This window comes from Humulus lupulus, chromosome 8 (genome assembly GCF_963169125.1).
Source record: "Humulus lupulus chromosome 8, drHumLupu1.1, whole genome shotgun sequence".
NCBI lineage: Eukaryota > Viridiplantae > Streptophyta > Magnoliopsida > Rosales > Cannabaceae > Humulus > Humulus lupulus.
The window spans coordinates 121,368,777-121,384,617 of NC_084800.1; the positions used below are offsets into that span (position 1 = coordinate 121,368,777).

Sequence of the window (15,841 nt, forward strand, 5' to 3'; positions counted from 1 at the left end):
TGTGGGCTTTTACGGAAAAATCACCCAAATACTAGAGGTTTTCTTCATTATATAAAGTTTTAGCCTTTTTTTAATCACTAGTTGACTCTTACAATCACCATTTTACTCAAACCAGCGGGAACCAACGAGAATAACCAACTATAAAGACAAAGTAAAGTGGCCAGTACATGAACAGAGAACAAAACACCAACAAAAAAGCAAGCAAAGAAGAAAAACTAAGAATAGAAACAACAAGCCAAACCATGAGACTGAGGGGTCTCTCTACGCAAGTCTATTCCAGAAACTTAGTTAAGGCACACATAAACACAAACTCGCTCACAAGTGTGGAGGTGAAGTAAAAGAATATGTGTGTGGGGGCAGAGTGTTAGATGGTTAACACAGATGCATTCAAACAACAATGATCATTACATGAGCTCATCATATATGAGTATAAGTATATAATTTTTAATAAAACCCAATAGAAAACTGAAAAATGATCCTATAGTGAAAATGTACTGCACAAAAATAACAACATAATTGATAACTAACATGAAAAAACTAACAGCTTTTTCAAAACTAGTAATCTTGGGGAAAATCCAAAAGCACGAAATGCATGCAAGATATTAAAGTAACTTGTGAACACATCAAATTGATATGAGCAATAGAACCTAAAATGGGAGAACCACCTTCAATGTGAAATTATTATAAGACTATAAAAGTTTCAAACAAATGAGTAATGAGTGCAGATGACAGGAGAGGGTGCTTTTTCAATCTCAAAATAGACTGATAACATTTGTGAGAACCACATTCAAATAGACAAACTAAAACAAATCTCCTCAATTGGAGCTAGTGCTGCTCTCAATTTTATTCCTTGAATATTGAAATCCTGCTCCATGTAAATAATGTTACATTCTGAAACATTTGTGGGTATCTACAATTCAGTCTCATAATTATATTTCAAACCAATTGGAGATTCAGTAATAGGAAAGTTTTGTATGACTAAAATGGTTTCAAACCAAAGAAAGAAAGAGATAATGATGCAAAATGATTGACAATATATATGACAAAATAAATTACTTCTTGGATGTATGAACTTTGACTCTAACAATATAATATAACTCTCAGTAACTGAGCTTAAATAAAATGAAAAGTCATTTTTATTTAACCACTCCAACTCTCTATATATGAGCTTAGATATATATAGTTTGGTTTCTTATATTCCTTAGAATACATAGGCATATCATATATTTCCCTTCACTGATACAAGGAAATGATTAAGCATATAAGCATCTTATATATAAAAGCAAATCAAATGCACAAAAATAACGAACATGTATATGCAAGCTAGACTCAACAAATTGCAAGACCGTGACAATGCTTAGAGAAATATACAGGGGTTAAAAGCAAGACAAGGTATGAAAACAGCTTTCACTAGCAATAAAATATATGAATTACATGTTAAAAAAATTGCAGGGAGAAGAAAGACTACATGTCTTTTGGTAAAACAGATGAATACCATACCATACATAAAGTAGATCTAGGTCTACTCATTCTTTCTTATGGTGCTGACCCAACTTAGGCCAAGTGGCACTGCTCCAACCACATCCAAGACCTTTGTAAGGGAGTTTTCACAAAATTACTTGTATAATTGCAACTATTAGAATCCTAGTAAATGAATGCACTGAACTTATCACCGACTCATTATAAAACACAGTTTGAACACTGAGTCAAAAATAACAAGGACAGATTACCTATAGCTACTCTGTGAATATTGGGGTAACAATTCAGAGAAAGCAGGTTGACTTCTAAGCTGCAAATGGAATTAAGAGAAACAGAGATATTATGCTACCTAAAATTTATGAAAAACTAAAAGAAAGTGAACAAGTTCCAGTTAAGATTTTAGTTCAAATGAGCCCTCAAAGAGCTTAATACTTCACAATTAATTTAGGACGGCATGCCTGAACTATTTATCTAAACTAACTATACCAATCTTAAAAGGGAAGCATCAAACCTTTTTAGACATGGTGCTCATCTTCTGAAGTATTGATACAGATAAACTTCCAGTATCACCAGCAACTAATTTCTCAATCAAATGCACCATGACTAAACTGGCAGAAACCTGCATATATTTACAATATAAATTAACTTAAAATTCCAATAATCAGTTATCCGATAGGACCATTGACAAAATGGATGGAAAAATCGGTGGTGTGGTGTGGCTGTGGTGAAGGTGTTTCTTTCATAATAAAAGAAAAAGGAATAGTTTGGTGTGTGCAGATGTATAGAAAAAGAAATAGCTGGGTGTGTGCACCTGGTGAAAGCTAATGTAGCTGAGGTAACCCCGTGATGAACTGGTCGGCGACTAAGTGAGGAAGGGAGGTGGGAAACGATGCCGTGTGGTGGATGAGACTGATAGACTGAGCCGAGATCGAGACCAAGGTGGAGGGAGTGAGGCCTCGGATTGAAAAAACCCCAGCAATCTGCAAAATCGAAAATTAATTTTGAAAACCACAGATTTTATATATTCTATGAGATTCAAGATGATAAATTTAACATCTACAACTAAATATACTTACCTGGCTTGCCAAGACCAAAGAGAAGAATGAATCCAAGAAGCCCAATGACTGGAAACGGATTGACAGAGAGATAGAGAAAGACGAGAGAGAGAGAGAGAGAGAGGAGATTTGAGGGATGGAGGCCGAAGTAGGGATTGAGTTCGGAGACCGTACGTAGCCGAAGAAATGGGTCACTGTTCTTTGTATCCGAAATGTTGAAGGAAGTCTGAAAAAAAAAAGCTAAGCGGCGGGCTCACTAAACAAATTACCGCCCTTTTTTCATTAATTTGCCACATATAATACTTTTTTTATTAGTATTATATTCATGTGTTATGGAAATGGGTATTTGGTGTAGTGTTTTGTGCTTGCTATCCTCCCAGGAGTTGGGAATTTAACAAATAGGTGATATATCTAGGTCACCGCTTTCAAATCTCTCAGGGAGGGTCTCCCTAATACCGCATTGAAAGCTGAAGCGCAATCTATTACAACAAAGTTCGTCATGACAGTGGTTTTTCTGGGTTGCTCCCCCATGGTGAGTGCTAACTCGATGGCTCCTAAAGGTTGTATTGGATCCCCAGTGAATCCATATAAGGGGGTATGGCAGGGTTTTAAGTTCCTGATTCCCAAACCCATCTTCTCCAAAGCGGGGCAATATAAGATATCTACATAATTACCATTGTTCACGAGAACTCGATGCACTCTCATATTGGCCAATTGGACACTCAGCACCAGAGGGTCGTTGTGGGGGAAATGCACCCCTCGCATATCTTCCTTTGTGAAGGTTATCGAATCATTTTCCCCCTTAAAGTTCTTCTTTGGGGATCGCTGCTCTAGGCTCATTGTGCATGGGGGTGGATTTCATCTTTCTTCCCTGGCATATATATATTGTCCCTTCCTCGACACACATCCAAATCCTGGACCTCCGAACATCGTTCTTACTTCTCCTTGCACTTTTGGGGCTCGCTCTCGAGCTTGCGGGTAGGATAGCTGAAGTCGTGTCCTGGGTTTTCCCCTCTAACATAACAGCCTAAGTGCCCCCTGCTATGATTTCCTCGATTTCTACTTTCAAGTGGGTACATTCCGCCGTGGTGTGGCCAATATCCTTGTGGTACTAGCAATACTTACTGGGGTCCTTTTTGGATCGGTCTCCCTTCATCTGCGGGGGTCTTTTGAAGGGCACCTTATTCTCGTTTGTGTGAAAGATATGTTCCTTGGTATCTGTCAGATCTGTGTAGAGGGTTTATGGTGTTTGCCTGGGTTCACCTCTGCGTACATGCTTTCTCTGGTGGTTGTTCCTTGGCCCTTCATACACTCTTTTCTTCTTAGTACAATTTTAGCCTTCATGGGCCAAGGGCTTGAAAAGTGGTTCACTTTTTCCTAACTTTAGGTTCTCATGGCCATCCTTGACATGAATGTACTTTTGTGCTCTTTCATTGAAGTCATCTAAGTCATTTACCTATCTTTTGAGAATATTATCCCACAACTTACTGCCTGGGAAAAATCCAGCCGTGATTTCCATCTTGAGTTCTCCTCTGGTTAGGCTTCCTACCTTAGTCGCCTCCATGTTTAACCTATGGATATAGCTCTTTAGGATTTTGCCTTCGCCTTGCTTTATGTTATCAAGGCTAGTACCTAGCATTGTGTAATCGCACACTACATGGTGCTGCTGGAGAAATTCATCGTAAATTTGTTGCCATGACCTATGGACCCTGGCTTAAGTCTCTTAAACCACTTGTATGCAGGTCCCTTCCACGTGACATCGAAGCAGTTACATCTGGTTCTGCTATTAATTCCCCTTAACTTCATTAAGTCATTGAACGCATCAAGATGGTACTTCAGATTCGTATTGTCCTCGTAAGTCATGTGGGGCTCCTTGAAGTTGGGTGGGAGCCGCAAGGCTTGGATTTCTCTAGTGAAGGGTGATTCGTAATCAAACTTGTCGTCGACAGCGTGCCCCCCAGACGTGGTGATTATCTTGCTCCGTAGGCTTCATATCTCGGTGTTTAATTCTTGTCTCCTTTTGTTCAAGGTGTTTAACACCCAAAATGTGACTATCACTAAACGATTGTTGTAGTAAAATCGAGCAGTCGATCCACAAGGAGATAACCTAAAACCAAAAGATTAGTAGAAAATAACACAAAAAGTTAGTAACATGAAATAAATAAAAAATAGAAATGAAAAGAGATTTGAGATTTTGGTATTGTCTTTTTGATGAAATGATATAAGTGAAATAAAAATAAGGTGTAATCAAGAGTTTGAGAAATAGAAAGGTTTCATGAATCATCCATATGCTTGTTTGGTTACTTAGTTACTTGATTTACAAAAATACACAAGTAAATAGTTCACATCCCAACATTTACTTGGAAAATCTAATATTAAAGTCCATATTCTTTTCTAACAAAAGTTAATATGAGTTATAAAGTTTTTTACTTTAGGAGCACAATGTTAATCTTATGAAAAATATAAAAATGACAAAATACCCAAGGGCAATAATGCAATACTAGATTGGACATAAAATTATGTATCAATATTACTTTTCCTAATTAGAAGCACATAGAAAGAGCATGACTAATCATATATACTATTAGTGCAAGTAAATAAAGATAACAAAATAGAGATGGGGATGAAATAACATAAATAACTCAAATACATTATATTAAGAAGGGAATATACTCATTTGGTACCCTCTGTTTTCAATAATGCTCATATGGTACCCTGTATTTTAAAATCGTACATATTTGGTACCCTAAACTCAGATTTGATAGATAAAATTTTGTTAATTTAATCAAACTGCTGTCAATTATGTAAGTTACAAATTTAAATTTAATTACATAAATACATATAACTGATGACAGTTTGATCATATTGACAAAATTTTATCTATCAAATCTAAGTTTAGGGTACCAAATATGTACGATTTTAAAATACAGGGTACCATATGAGCATTATTGAAAACAGAGGGTACCAAAATGATACTTTGCAAAAACACAGGGTACCAAATAAGTATATTCCCTATTAAGAACATAGTAAATCAAAGTAGCAAAATGACATCACTAGCATATGAAATCATCCCTAACCTTCCTAGGAGGATTAGCCCATTATGCTCATGATTCTCACAAAATTCTAAGAAGAAAATATGAGAAGAAAGTGAGTAGAAATTTTGCTATAGTTTCTTTACTCTAAAATTACATACCATGTGAAAGAAAGAGTCCCTATTTATAGAGGGAGAAAATGACTAAAAAGAAATTAAACAATAAATAGGGGTTACACAATAAATTTGAATTATTAATATTAACCTAGCTATTTTGGTGAATGGCCAATTTTCTCTTTTTTTTAAAACACAAAAAATGAGCTTTGAAGCTTAAAATAGGAGGTTCATGGCCTGAGGTGCATAAAAGGATGGGCTGGAATGACTATTGCAGATGGAAATTTGACCCATTCCCAACCAATGGGAGCGCGCCACGTGGGCAGCTGGCTGGGAGAGGAGAAGGGCAGAAGCTGGCTTAGGGGAGTTGGGCCTTTGGATTGGGCCAGGTCATTGGTGGGCTGCTGGAGTAGGCTGGGTGAGGCGCGGGTCAGAGGCGAGTCATTGGGTCGATGGGCCGAGCCACTCGCAGGTTAGAGGCTACTGGGTTGTTGGCTTGTGGACGCATGGCGCAACGAGGGCGTTCCACCTGGTGCTGGGGAGAGAGGAAGGAGGAGGCTAGGCCTTCGGATTGGGCCTTCGGGTCTGGGCAACATTTCTTCAAAAATGTCATTTCCTTCATTTTCTTTTTCAGTTTTAACTATTTCTTTCTTCTCTCTTTTTATTAATGTCCAAATGCAATATATTTCCTCAAAATTAAACACAAATTAAATTAAAATTAATATTTTCAATTATAAAATATATTATAATAAATTCATGAATATATTAATTAAAACTTAATTTATTTTACACTTTAAAACTAATAAATTTGCATTTTTGAGCACTAATCATAACCCCTAGCTAGCTTATTGCTAGTCCCTAGCAATTCAAGCAAAAAAGAAAATTATCAAGTTGAATAATCAAGTCAAACGAAGCAAAATCATCTAAAGATTTTCAAAGTATCAGCAAGAAGTCAAATTTTACTATCTAAGCTACTTCAGTTGCGATTCCAGAGTTGTGTGTGTGTGCACCAAACTATTTTCTTTTTATCGCAAGTCATAACACAAATAGTATCGAAAAATCTCAAAAGTATAAAGGTCCCAACTCCAAATTCCCCACGGGCATTGAAAGTATTTGTATGGGAAGGATTACACTCTTGGAGTTGGAAATGTAACAGTTTACGCTCAAATGAGAAAAGATAAACTTTTTAGGACAAGCAATTTGAACAAGTATTGATCACAAGGTAGGCATATCAACTTATTGGAATTCAAATGACAAACAACCTTTGGGATTTACATGAGAAAGCTCAAAAATAAAATGACAACTAACTAGAAATGATAAATAGGAAAGGGAAACTATTAATAATAATATATTTATTTATTTATTATTATTATATTATATATATATTTACAATTACACAAAACAAAGCAAAACAAAAATAATACTAGATATATTTTTTTTTCAACAACTGCAAAAATAATAAAGAAAAATGTTGCTCTTGTTCTTTTTTTTTTTCATTTTTCATTTTTTCAACTTTTTTTTTCTTTTCTTTTCTTGTTTACAAGAGGCAACACAAGAAAAAAAATAAAAGGATATTACAAATAAAATAAAATAAATAGAACACAAATTTAAACTTTACTACAAAGACTCATTCTTATATGAAAAACATCCCTCTAGTAAATGTCATATTAAATTCCAGAGATGTGACTTTACCAACTCAAATGATCAATAAAATTTCAAAAAGTTGTTTTCTCAACTCTCACAACTCACCAAGAAATGAAAAACTTTAATCTTGAAATTTCTCTCAACTATTTGTGTTAACGACCAATTTATCACATGTTTAGAAAGTGCACAAAAGAACTCTTAAAATCGCTTCTTAATAGATAAACATAGTAAAAACTGACTCAAACCAACAAGTTTTACTCATGCTTGGATAATTTTGAAAAAATTGACTTAAAAATCCAACTCGACAATAAGATTTTTCAAATGAATGCTAATGAATGCTCACCACCCCAAACCAAAAATCAACACAATGTCCTCAATGTCAAAATGAATAATCAATGAAAAAGGTCGGGGAAGAGAACACATGGATGATGACCGTGTCCATGAGGCGAGAGCATAAATAGTCTGATAACAATACCTCAAAGCAAACAAAATACATACAAAAATAAAAGAAAGATAGGAAAATAAAAATCAAGATAAAAATAAAAAACAAAAAAACAAACCATTCAGAACTTCGGAGTGTATAAATTGGGTCCTTAAGAAGGACTTCTTCAACATGACTCACACTCTCAATGTAATGCTTCAGTCTTTGTCCATTGACTCGAAAAATTCTCCCATCAGTTAGGTCCTCGACTTCAACAGAACCATTGGGAAATACTTGTTTCACTATGCAATCGCAATTTACCGGGGTGCAAGTGCAAACGAGAATCATACAGATGCACTTTCTAATTTGGCTCAAAGTGTTTTCGTAGGATTTGTTTATCATGAGCAATTTCAATTTTGCTTTATAAATCCTGGAATTGTCTTATGCATCATTTCTCAACTCCTCAATTTAGGACAATTGGAGTTTGCGATTGATACCCGTGACATTCAGATCAAATTTTAAGGCTTTGATAGCCTAATAGGCTTTATGCTCGAGCTTGACATGTAAATGATAGGCTTTTCCAAAGACAAGCCGATAGGGAGACATCACAAGAGGGGATTTGAAGGCAGTGCAGTATGCCCAAAGAGCGTCTAGAAGACGTGTAGACTAATCTTTGCAGTTGGGATTTACCTTCTTTTTCCATAATGTCTTTTATCTCCCTATTGGCTAACTCAGCTTGACCATTAGTCTGTGGATGATAGGCATTTGCAACTTTATGAAGTACACTGTACTTGCGCATAAGAGCTTCAAAAGATCTGTTGCAAAAATGAGTGCCTTGATCACTGATGATAGTGCGAGGAGTACTGAACCTTGATAACACATTTTCTTTCAAGAATTTGACAATTGTAGCGTTATCATTGGTTCGACAGAGTACAGCCTCGACCCTCTTGGAAACATAATCCACAGCAAGAAGAATATAAAGGTAGCCAAAAGAGGGTGGAAATGGTCCCATAAAGTCTATCCCCCAACAATCAAATATTTCAATAACAAGAATTGGGTTTAAGGGCATCATGTGCCGACGGGATAAGGAACCTAAATTTTGGCACCTTAGACAAGAATGACAGAATTCATTGTTGTCTTTGAACAGAGTGGGCCAGTAATGACCTCATTGTAAGATTTTTGCAACGGTTTTCTTCACAAAAAAGTGACCACCACAAACATCATTGTGGCAAAAATTTAGCACACTAGACACCTCATCGTTGTGGATGCATCTTCGCATGATTTGGTTGGGGCAATACTTGAATAAGTATTGGTCATCCCAAAAGAAATTGTGCACCTCGACTAGAAATTTACGTTTGTCTTGTGAACTCCATTCAAATGGGAGTTCACCTGTTACTAAGTAGTTCACAATGTGAGCATACCACGGTAACTTAGTAATAGAAAGAAATCGTTCATCGGGGAAAGCATCATGAATAGGTGGGCCATCAGCGGGATCACTGAATTCAAGTCGGGACAAGTGGTCCACGACGACATTTTCAACACCTTTCTTGTCTTTGATCGTTATTTCTTCCAAGAGAAGGATCCACCGTATTAATCGTGCCTTAGCATCCTTTTTGGAAAGGAGATACTTTAGGGCGGAGTGATCTATGAAGATCGTAATAGGTGATCCAATCAAATAAGATCAGAAGTTGTCAAGGGCAAAGACGATGACAAGCAACTCTTTTTCAGTAGTGGAATAGTTCATTTGAGCGCTATTAAGAGTTTGACTTGCATAATAGACAACAAAGGGTTTCCCCTCCCTCTGTTGTCCTAGCACAGCTCCCACAGCAAAGTTTCTGGCATCACACATGATCTCGAAAGGAAGACTCCAATCAGGTGACTAAATGATGGGAGCGAAAGTGAGTGAATTTGAAAGTGTTTGGAATGATTCCTCACACTTAGGTGTCCACTCGAAAGAGACATCTTTGGCTAGGAGGTTACTTAGGGGACGAGCAATCATTGATATTTTTTGTATGAACCTCATATAGAAACCATCATGACCAAGGAATGACCTAACGTCTTTGACAATCTTAGGAGTAGGCAGGTTGGAGATAAGGTTGACTTTGGATTGATCAACCTCAATTCCTTTTTCAGAAACAATGTGGCCTAAGATTATGTCAGAAGACACCATGAAATGGCATTTCTCCTAATTGAGCACACGTCCTTTCTCAATACACCGTTTTAAAACAGCTTCAAGATGAAGAAGACATGTGTCAAAGGAGTTTCCAAAAACGGTTAGGCCATCCATGAATACTTCCATTGATTTTTCAATCATGTCACTAAAGATGCTCATCCTGCATCTTTGGAAAGTATCTGGTGCATTACACAAGCCAAATGGCATACACCGGAAAGCAAAAGTGCCAAAGGGTCAAGTGAAAGTGGTCTTATCTTGATCCTCTAATGCAATCTCAATTTAATAATAGCTAGAATAGCCATCAAGAAAGCAATAAAATGGATGACCAGCTACACGTTCAAGGATTTGATCAATGAATGGGAGTGGAAAATGATCTTTGCGGGAGGCGGCATCTAATTTTTTATAATCAATGCACATGCGCCACCCTGTCACAATTTTTGTGGGGACAAGGACCCCTTTTTCATTCTAGATCACGGTGACACCAGATTTCTTAGGCACGACTTGAGTTGGACTGACCCATTTGATATCAGCTATTGGGTAAATAATACCAGCAAACTTCATTTTTTACAACTTCTTTCATTGTGGGGTTCAGTCGCCTTTGAGGGTCTCTTCGAGGGATAGGCTCATTCTCCAAATTAATTTGATGGGAGCAAATTAAAGGGCTAATACCTTTGATATCAGTAAGCGTCCAGCCTATCACATATTTATACGTTCGTAATAGCTCTAGTAACTGCAATTCTTGAGAATTTTGAAGGTTGGACGAGATGATAACTGGAAAGGTTTCACTGTCTCCTAAGAAGACATGCTTTAACCATCGGGAAGTTGGGTCAATTGAAAAATTAGAACCTCTTCTGTAGAGTCCAAGAACTTTACTTAGCTAGTTAGATAATAGTAGTAATAGTAATAGCTAGTAGTAGTTATAGTATGTTTATTACTGTGGATTTTGGTTCAAGTCGGGATTTAGTTGGAAACTCCTAGCAATAGTTATGGATTTTATAAGTTTAACCTATAGTTTAAGAATATTAATTTTAACATAAGGTTTGGTTAATATTGCTAGTTATTAATATGATGATTATTATAACCTAAGGTTTAGATAGAGCCAATAAGAATATGACACTTGTCTTATGCATTGTTATTAAGGAATTATTATTTAAATGATAAAATAAGGGAAATATAAGACTTAGTCTTCATCAAAATCTATTAGGAGCATGATATTTATTTAGATATTTAGATATTTAGACTCACAATTTTATTTATTTGTGGATTAGGTTATTTAGATAATTAAATAGATCTTTTTTTTCGTAACTTTAGGGTACTGTAACTTCCGACCTATTTTTGACCCAGTTAGGTTATGAATGTAGAAAAATAGTATTTCTAAAAATTTGTAGATAATTTAATTATCTTTCTAACGGTATAAAGATATTCTAAATCGGAGTCCTACACCTCTAGATATGTTGATTTTACTGTAGGTTAGTTTAGAGTTACGGGATTTAGAAAGTTAGAAGATTTTTATTCCTTAGGATTCTTTTTTAAATTTGGAGAACATTTTTATTCCTTAGGTATCTATTTTAAATTTAAATTTAAATTTGGATTATAATTAGAAGATTTTTATTCCTATAACTCTATAAATAGGACCTAGCACCAAGCATTTTTCATTCATTCATCAAGCTAAGTTCAGAGGCTGCAAGTTGCTAGGTTATTGTGAGAGTGTAAACACTTGGGTTGGGGATTATAAGCTTAATCATTTTTAAGCTTACCAAACACTTGGGAAGTAAGGTTTATAACACATTTCGGTTCAAGGTTTAGATTGGTCATAAAGCATTCAAGGTATTCCAAAACTCTAGTTCATTTGGTATTATTTTTCTTTAAGTTCTTATAGTTTTCTACTCAGCCCCTAACTTTATTCTTTATTCTTGGATAGGAAATCTAAGTTCTTGACCATAAGCTTTTTGGTAAGTATATTCTTAATGGTATAGTTCTTCCATTCTTTTAATCTCATTCTCTTTAGTATACTCACCCTTCCATTTATGGTTTTTAGGAGTGTTCCAAAGTCCCAAAACTGTTCTCATATCCCGGTATTTTTGGTAAGGAAAATAGGCTAGATCTTGTATGATTGTATGGTATGTTATGTTTTTATGTTATGCTATGTTTAATATGTTATGATAAGTTTATGTTTTTATATGTTATGTTATGATTTACCCTACCTCAAATATTAGACAGGGGACGTAGATGGGTTATCATACACTACATGTGATTTAACCTACCTCAAATATTAGACAGGGGACGTAGATGGTTTATCACATGTCATAATGGCCATTATTAGTATAGTCTTGTATAGTATATGTTATGATATGTTTTTAGCATATGTTATGATATGATTTTATGTGTATGTTTATGTGGTTAGTAGTTTTTCCTTGCTGGGCATTAGGCTCATTCCTTTATGTTTATATGTGCAGGAAAATAGTTATAGCGGCGGAAAGATTCTTGGCAGCTTAAGGATGTGTATTGAGGCAGGATGGAATCGGTGGATTGCGCGTTCGATTCGAGGATGAAGTTTTTAAGTCTTTTAGTTATGATTTATATGTATTATTTTTCCGCACTTAATTTTGTAACCAATTTATTTAAGTTATGTTTTGTTTTCAAAACAATGGGATCCCATATCCTAAATGATTTTTTATGTATTTAACCTTTACTTTACAGTTTTTAAATAAAGTTATGGTTATTTCATATGTACGTTTTCTTAAGATCTGTATAGTAGTCATTAATGGTCCAAAGTCTAGAATAGTTGGGTCGTTACATCTTCGGCTGAAGTTTTCGGTTGTGCCCTCTCACGAGGTAGCTCTTCAAAGCGAGGTTGCCAAAACTGAGTCCTTCTATTTGCGTGAGTCTATGTGATCTGATATTATAAGAGTAGACTCGATAGAACTAGGACTTTTGTTGTCAAATAGAAGGAGGAGTTCATCAAGATTATTGAAATTGCTTCGCAATTGAACCTCATCAGGAATTAAAGAGTCAATCATGAATGTTTGATAGCATTCATCATCTTCTCGGGGTTGTTTCCCTATGCGGAAGATATTGACTTCAAGAGTCATGTTTCCAAATGATATCTTAATTAGACCATTCCGAAAATTGATCAAAGCATTTGCAGTAGCCAGGAATAGTCTTCCGAGGATAATAGGAATTTTAGACTCCATGTTTTCCACAGATTGGATATCAAGAATAAGAAAATCCACAGGGTAATAGAATTTTTCAATTTTAACTAAAACATCCTCAACAATACCCCTAGGCTTTTTGGTGGAGCGGTCAGGAAGCTGTAGCACAACAGATGTTGGCTTCATTTCTCAAAGACCGAGTTGCGAGTATACAGAGTAAGGCATGAGATTTACACTTGCGCCAAGATCAAGTTAGGCTTGGCTGACTTCATGGATCCCAATTTGGCAAGAAATGGTGGGACAACAGGATCTTTGTATTTCGGCAGTGTCTTTTGTTAAATCACCGCACTCACTTGCTCAGTTAAGAAAGCAATCTTCTTGACATGGTGCTTCCCACTTGCAGTGCATAGATCCTTGATGATTTTGGCAAAAGTCAGCACTTGTTTTATGATGTGAAGCAAAGGAAGATTAATCTTCACTTGTGTCAAGTGCTCAAGGATTTCAGCTCGGTTATCAAGAAGTTTCCCAACAGGCTTCAAAGTGTGGAGAAATGGTACTTTTGGAGAGGCATTGAGTGGTGGATTTTTGGGAGTAACTTCTGGAGTACTAGGAGAGTTGGATTTTCTGGGTGGGTCTTACAGAGTTTTAACGCTTCTAGTTGTGATGGCATTTACTTCCTTGGCATTTTGATCATTATAATTTAAAGATTGGGCCATGTGTTGGGCTTGCACATTGAATTTTGGTTGGGTAGGAAGTTTGCCTTTTTCCAGAATGGCCAAGGATTCAATCAATTTTTAGAATTGACATTTCATTTCCTTGATTTCTTCCATCATTTGGCGATTTAATTTGGATTGTTCCTCTATGAATGCATGAAGGGTATTCTCGAGAGAATTTCATTGTGGATGAGAATTGTATTGAGGTGCATAATACACCTTTGATTGTTGAGCTTGTTGCTTATTTCTCCATTGGCCTCTAGACGATTGAGCTTGGTTGGAACCTCTCCAACTGAAATTTGGGTGGTTTCTCCAACCAGGGTTGTACGTATGGGAGAATGGCTTGTTATATGCCCCTAAGGCATTGCATTGCTCCTCATAAACCCCCCTCATTTCATTAAAAGCTAAGCAGTCCTTAGCTAAATACTTTGTCCTTCCACAATCAAAATAGGGTTCTTGCGGTTCTGCTTGAGCAATAATGTGCGATTTTTGGCCATTTTTTGTCATTAACACCCCAAATTGCTTTTTCAAAGCTTCGAGTTAGGCGTTAACACTATCCTCCTCTCGAAGTTGATAGATCCCAGATGGTTTGTGTCGGTTGTTGCTATCAGTAGCACTTGGACCAGTTCAAGTGTGAGATTTTTTTTTTGCAGTTTCTTCGAGATATTCAAGAGCATCATCTGGCTCTTTTTGGAGGAATTCCCCATTTCATAGCATGTCTACAAACTGGCGCTCACGACTCCTGAGGCTTTCATAGAAGTAACTGACCAAACACCAGTTCTCATAGCCATGGTGCGGGCACTGATTCAACAGATCTTTGAATCTTTCCCAGACTTTATATAACGTTTCATTGTCCTTTTGGGAAAATGTGGAAATTTGTCGTTTTAGACTGTTGGTCTTGTGGATGGGGAAGTGTTTCAGAAAAAAGGATTTGGTCATTTCCTCCCATGTGCCAATAGACCTAGGTCTCAAAGAGTATAATTAGCTTTTGGCTTTCTCCTTCAAAGAGAAAGGAAAGAATTTTAGTCACACAAAATCGACATTTTCGGCTCGGTTATAGAACGTGGTTACTACCTCCTCGAATTCTCTAATATGCATGTATGGGATTTCGTTTTCCATTCCATGAAATGTGGGCAAGAGTTGAATCATGCCAGGTTTAAAGTATAATGCGGGCATATTAGGAGGGAAGATAATGCATGATGGCGTGGAATGTTGGGAATTGTGCCCTGAAAGCATATGTAGTAGACATTTATTTTAAGAAATAAATAAATAAATTGAATTTGTTATGCATATATTTTATAGACTATATTATTCTGTGATAATAGTATGTAAATATCAGAAAAATTTCTAAGTTCATATATGTAATCTCAAACACGTATTGGTACGGAAGGATTGTGTTTGAGATAAATGGACTTGAATAGTTCGCAATAAAATAAAGTTAAGGAATCTTTATATTGATTACTGCAAGTACGATCCACTAGTATTATGAATACGTGTGATCTAGACTCGGATCACTAGTGTAGTAGGACACTTTAGTGGAGGTGCTTTATATAGTAGAGAATATATAAAACTGGACCACATATGTTTATTAATACTTAGTTAATACCGTTTCGAAGTATTAATTAAATATATCAACTGATGATCATATACAAATAGATCTTAATCCTGAAGTTACAATGAACTCATGTTTATGTTATATGAATTCTTTGATTCACTCGTTAGGGTTTGTCAGAATGATCATGCTAGAAACTTTTGTTTTGGGAACTCATTAATGTAAATTATTGGGGACATAGTATACAGATATGGAATCTAAACCTTCTCGTAAGAGATTGAATAATGGGTCTCTTAAGGGTTGACTTTTGGGACTGAAAAGGCTATTGAGCTCAAATTCATAATTTAGTTATGAATTAACCTTCACTAGTAAAGTCAATGGTACTTAAGGAAGCAAGATATAATTAAAAGGGTAAAACGGTAATTTTATTCCCGATTAATTATGAACCATTATTAGAGGGTTAATTTGTATGTAATGATTATATCAATGGACGCTTTATTTTATAAA

At 35.9% G+C, this 15,841-nt stretch overlaps 1 non-coding gene across 1 annotated transcript; it reads left to right on the forward strand.

Annotated features, from left to right (window-relative positions):
* The first annotated feature begins 14,566 nt into the window (after positions 1-14,566).
* LOC133799032 (small nucleolar RNA R71) lies at positions 14,567-14,673 on the forward strand. Its single transcript, XR_009876241.1, has one exon. It is a non-coding gene; the product is annotated as a small nucleolar RNA R71 (small nucleolar RNA).
* The last annotated feature ends 1,168 nt before the right edge of the window (positions 14,674-15,841 follow it).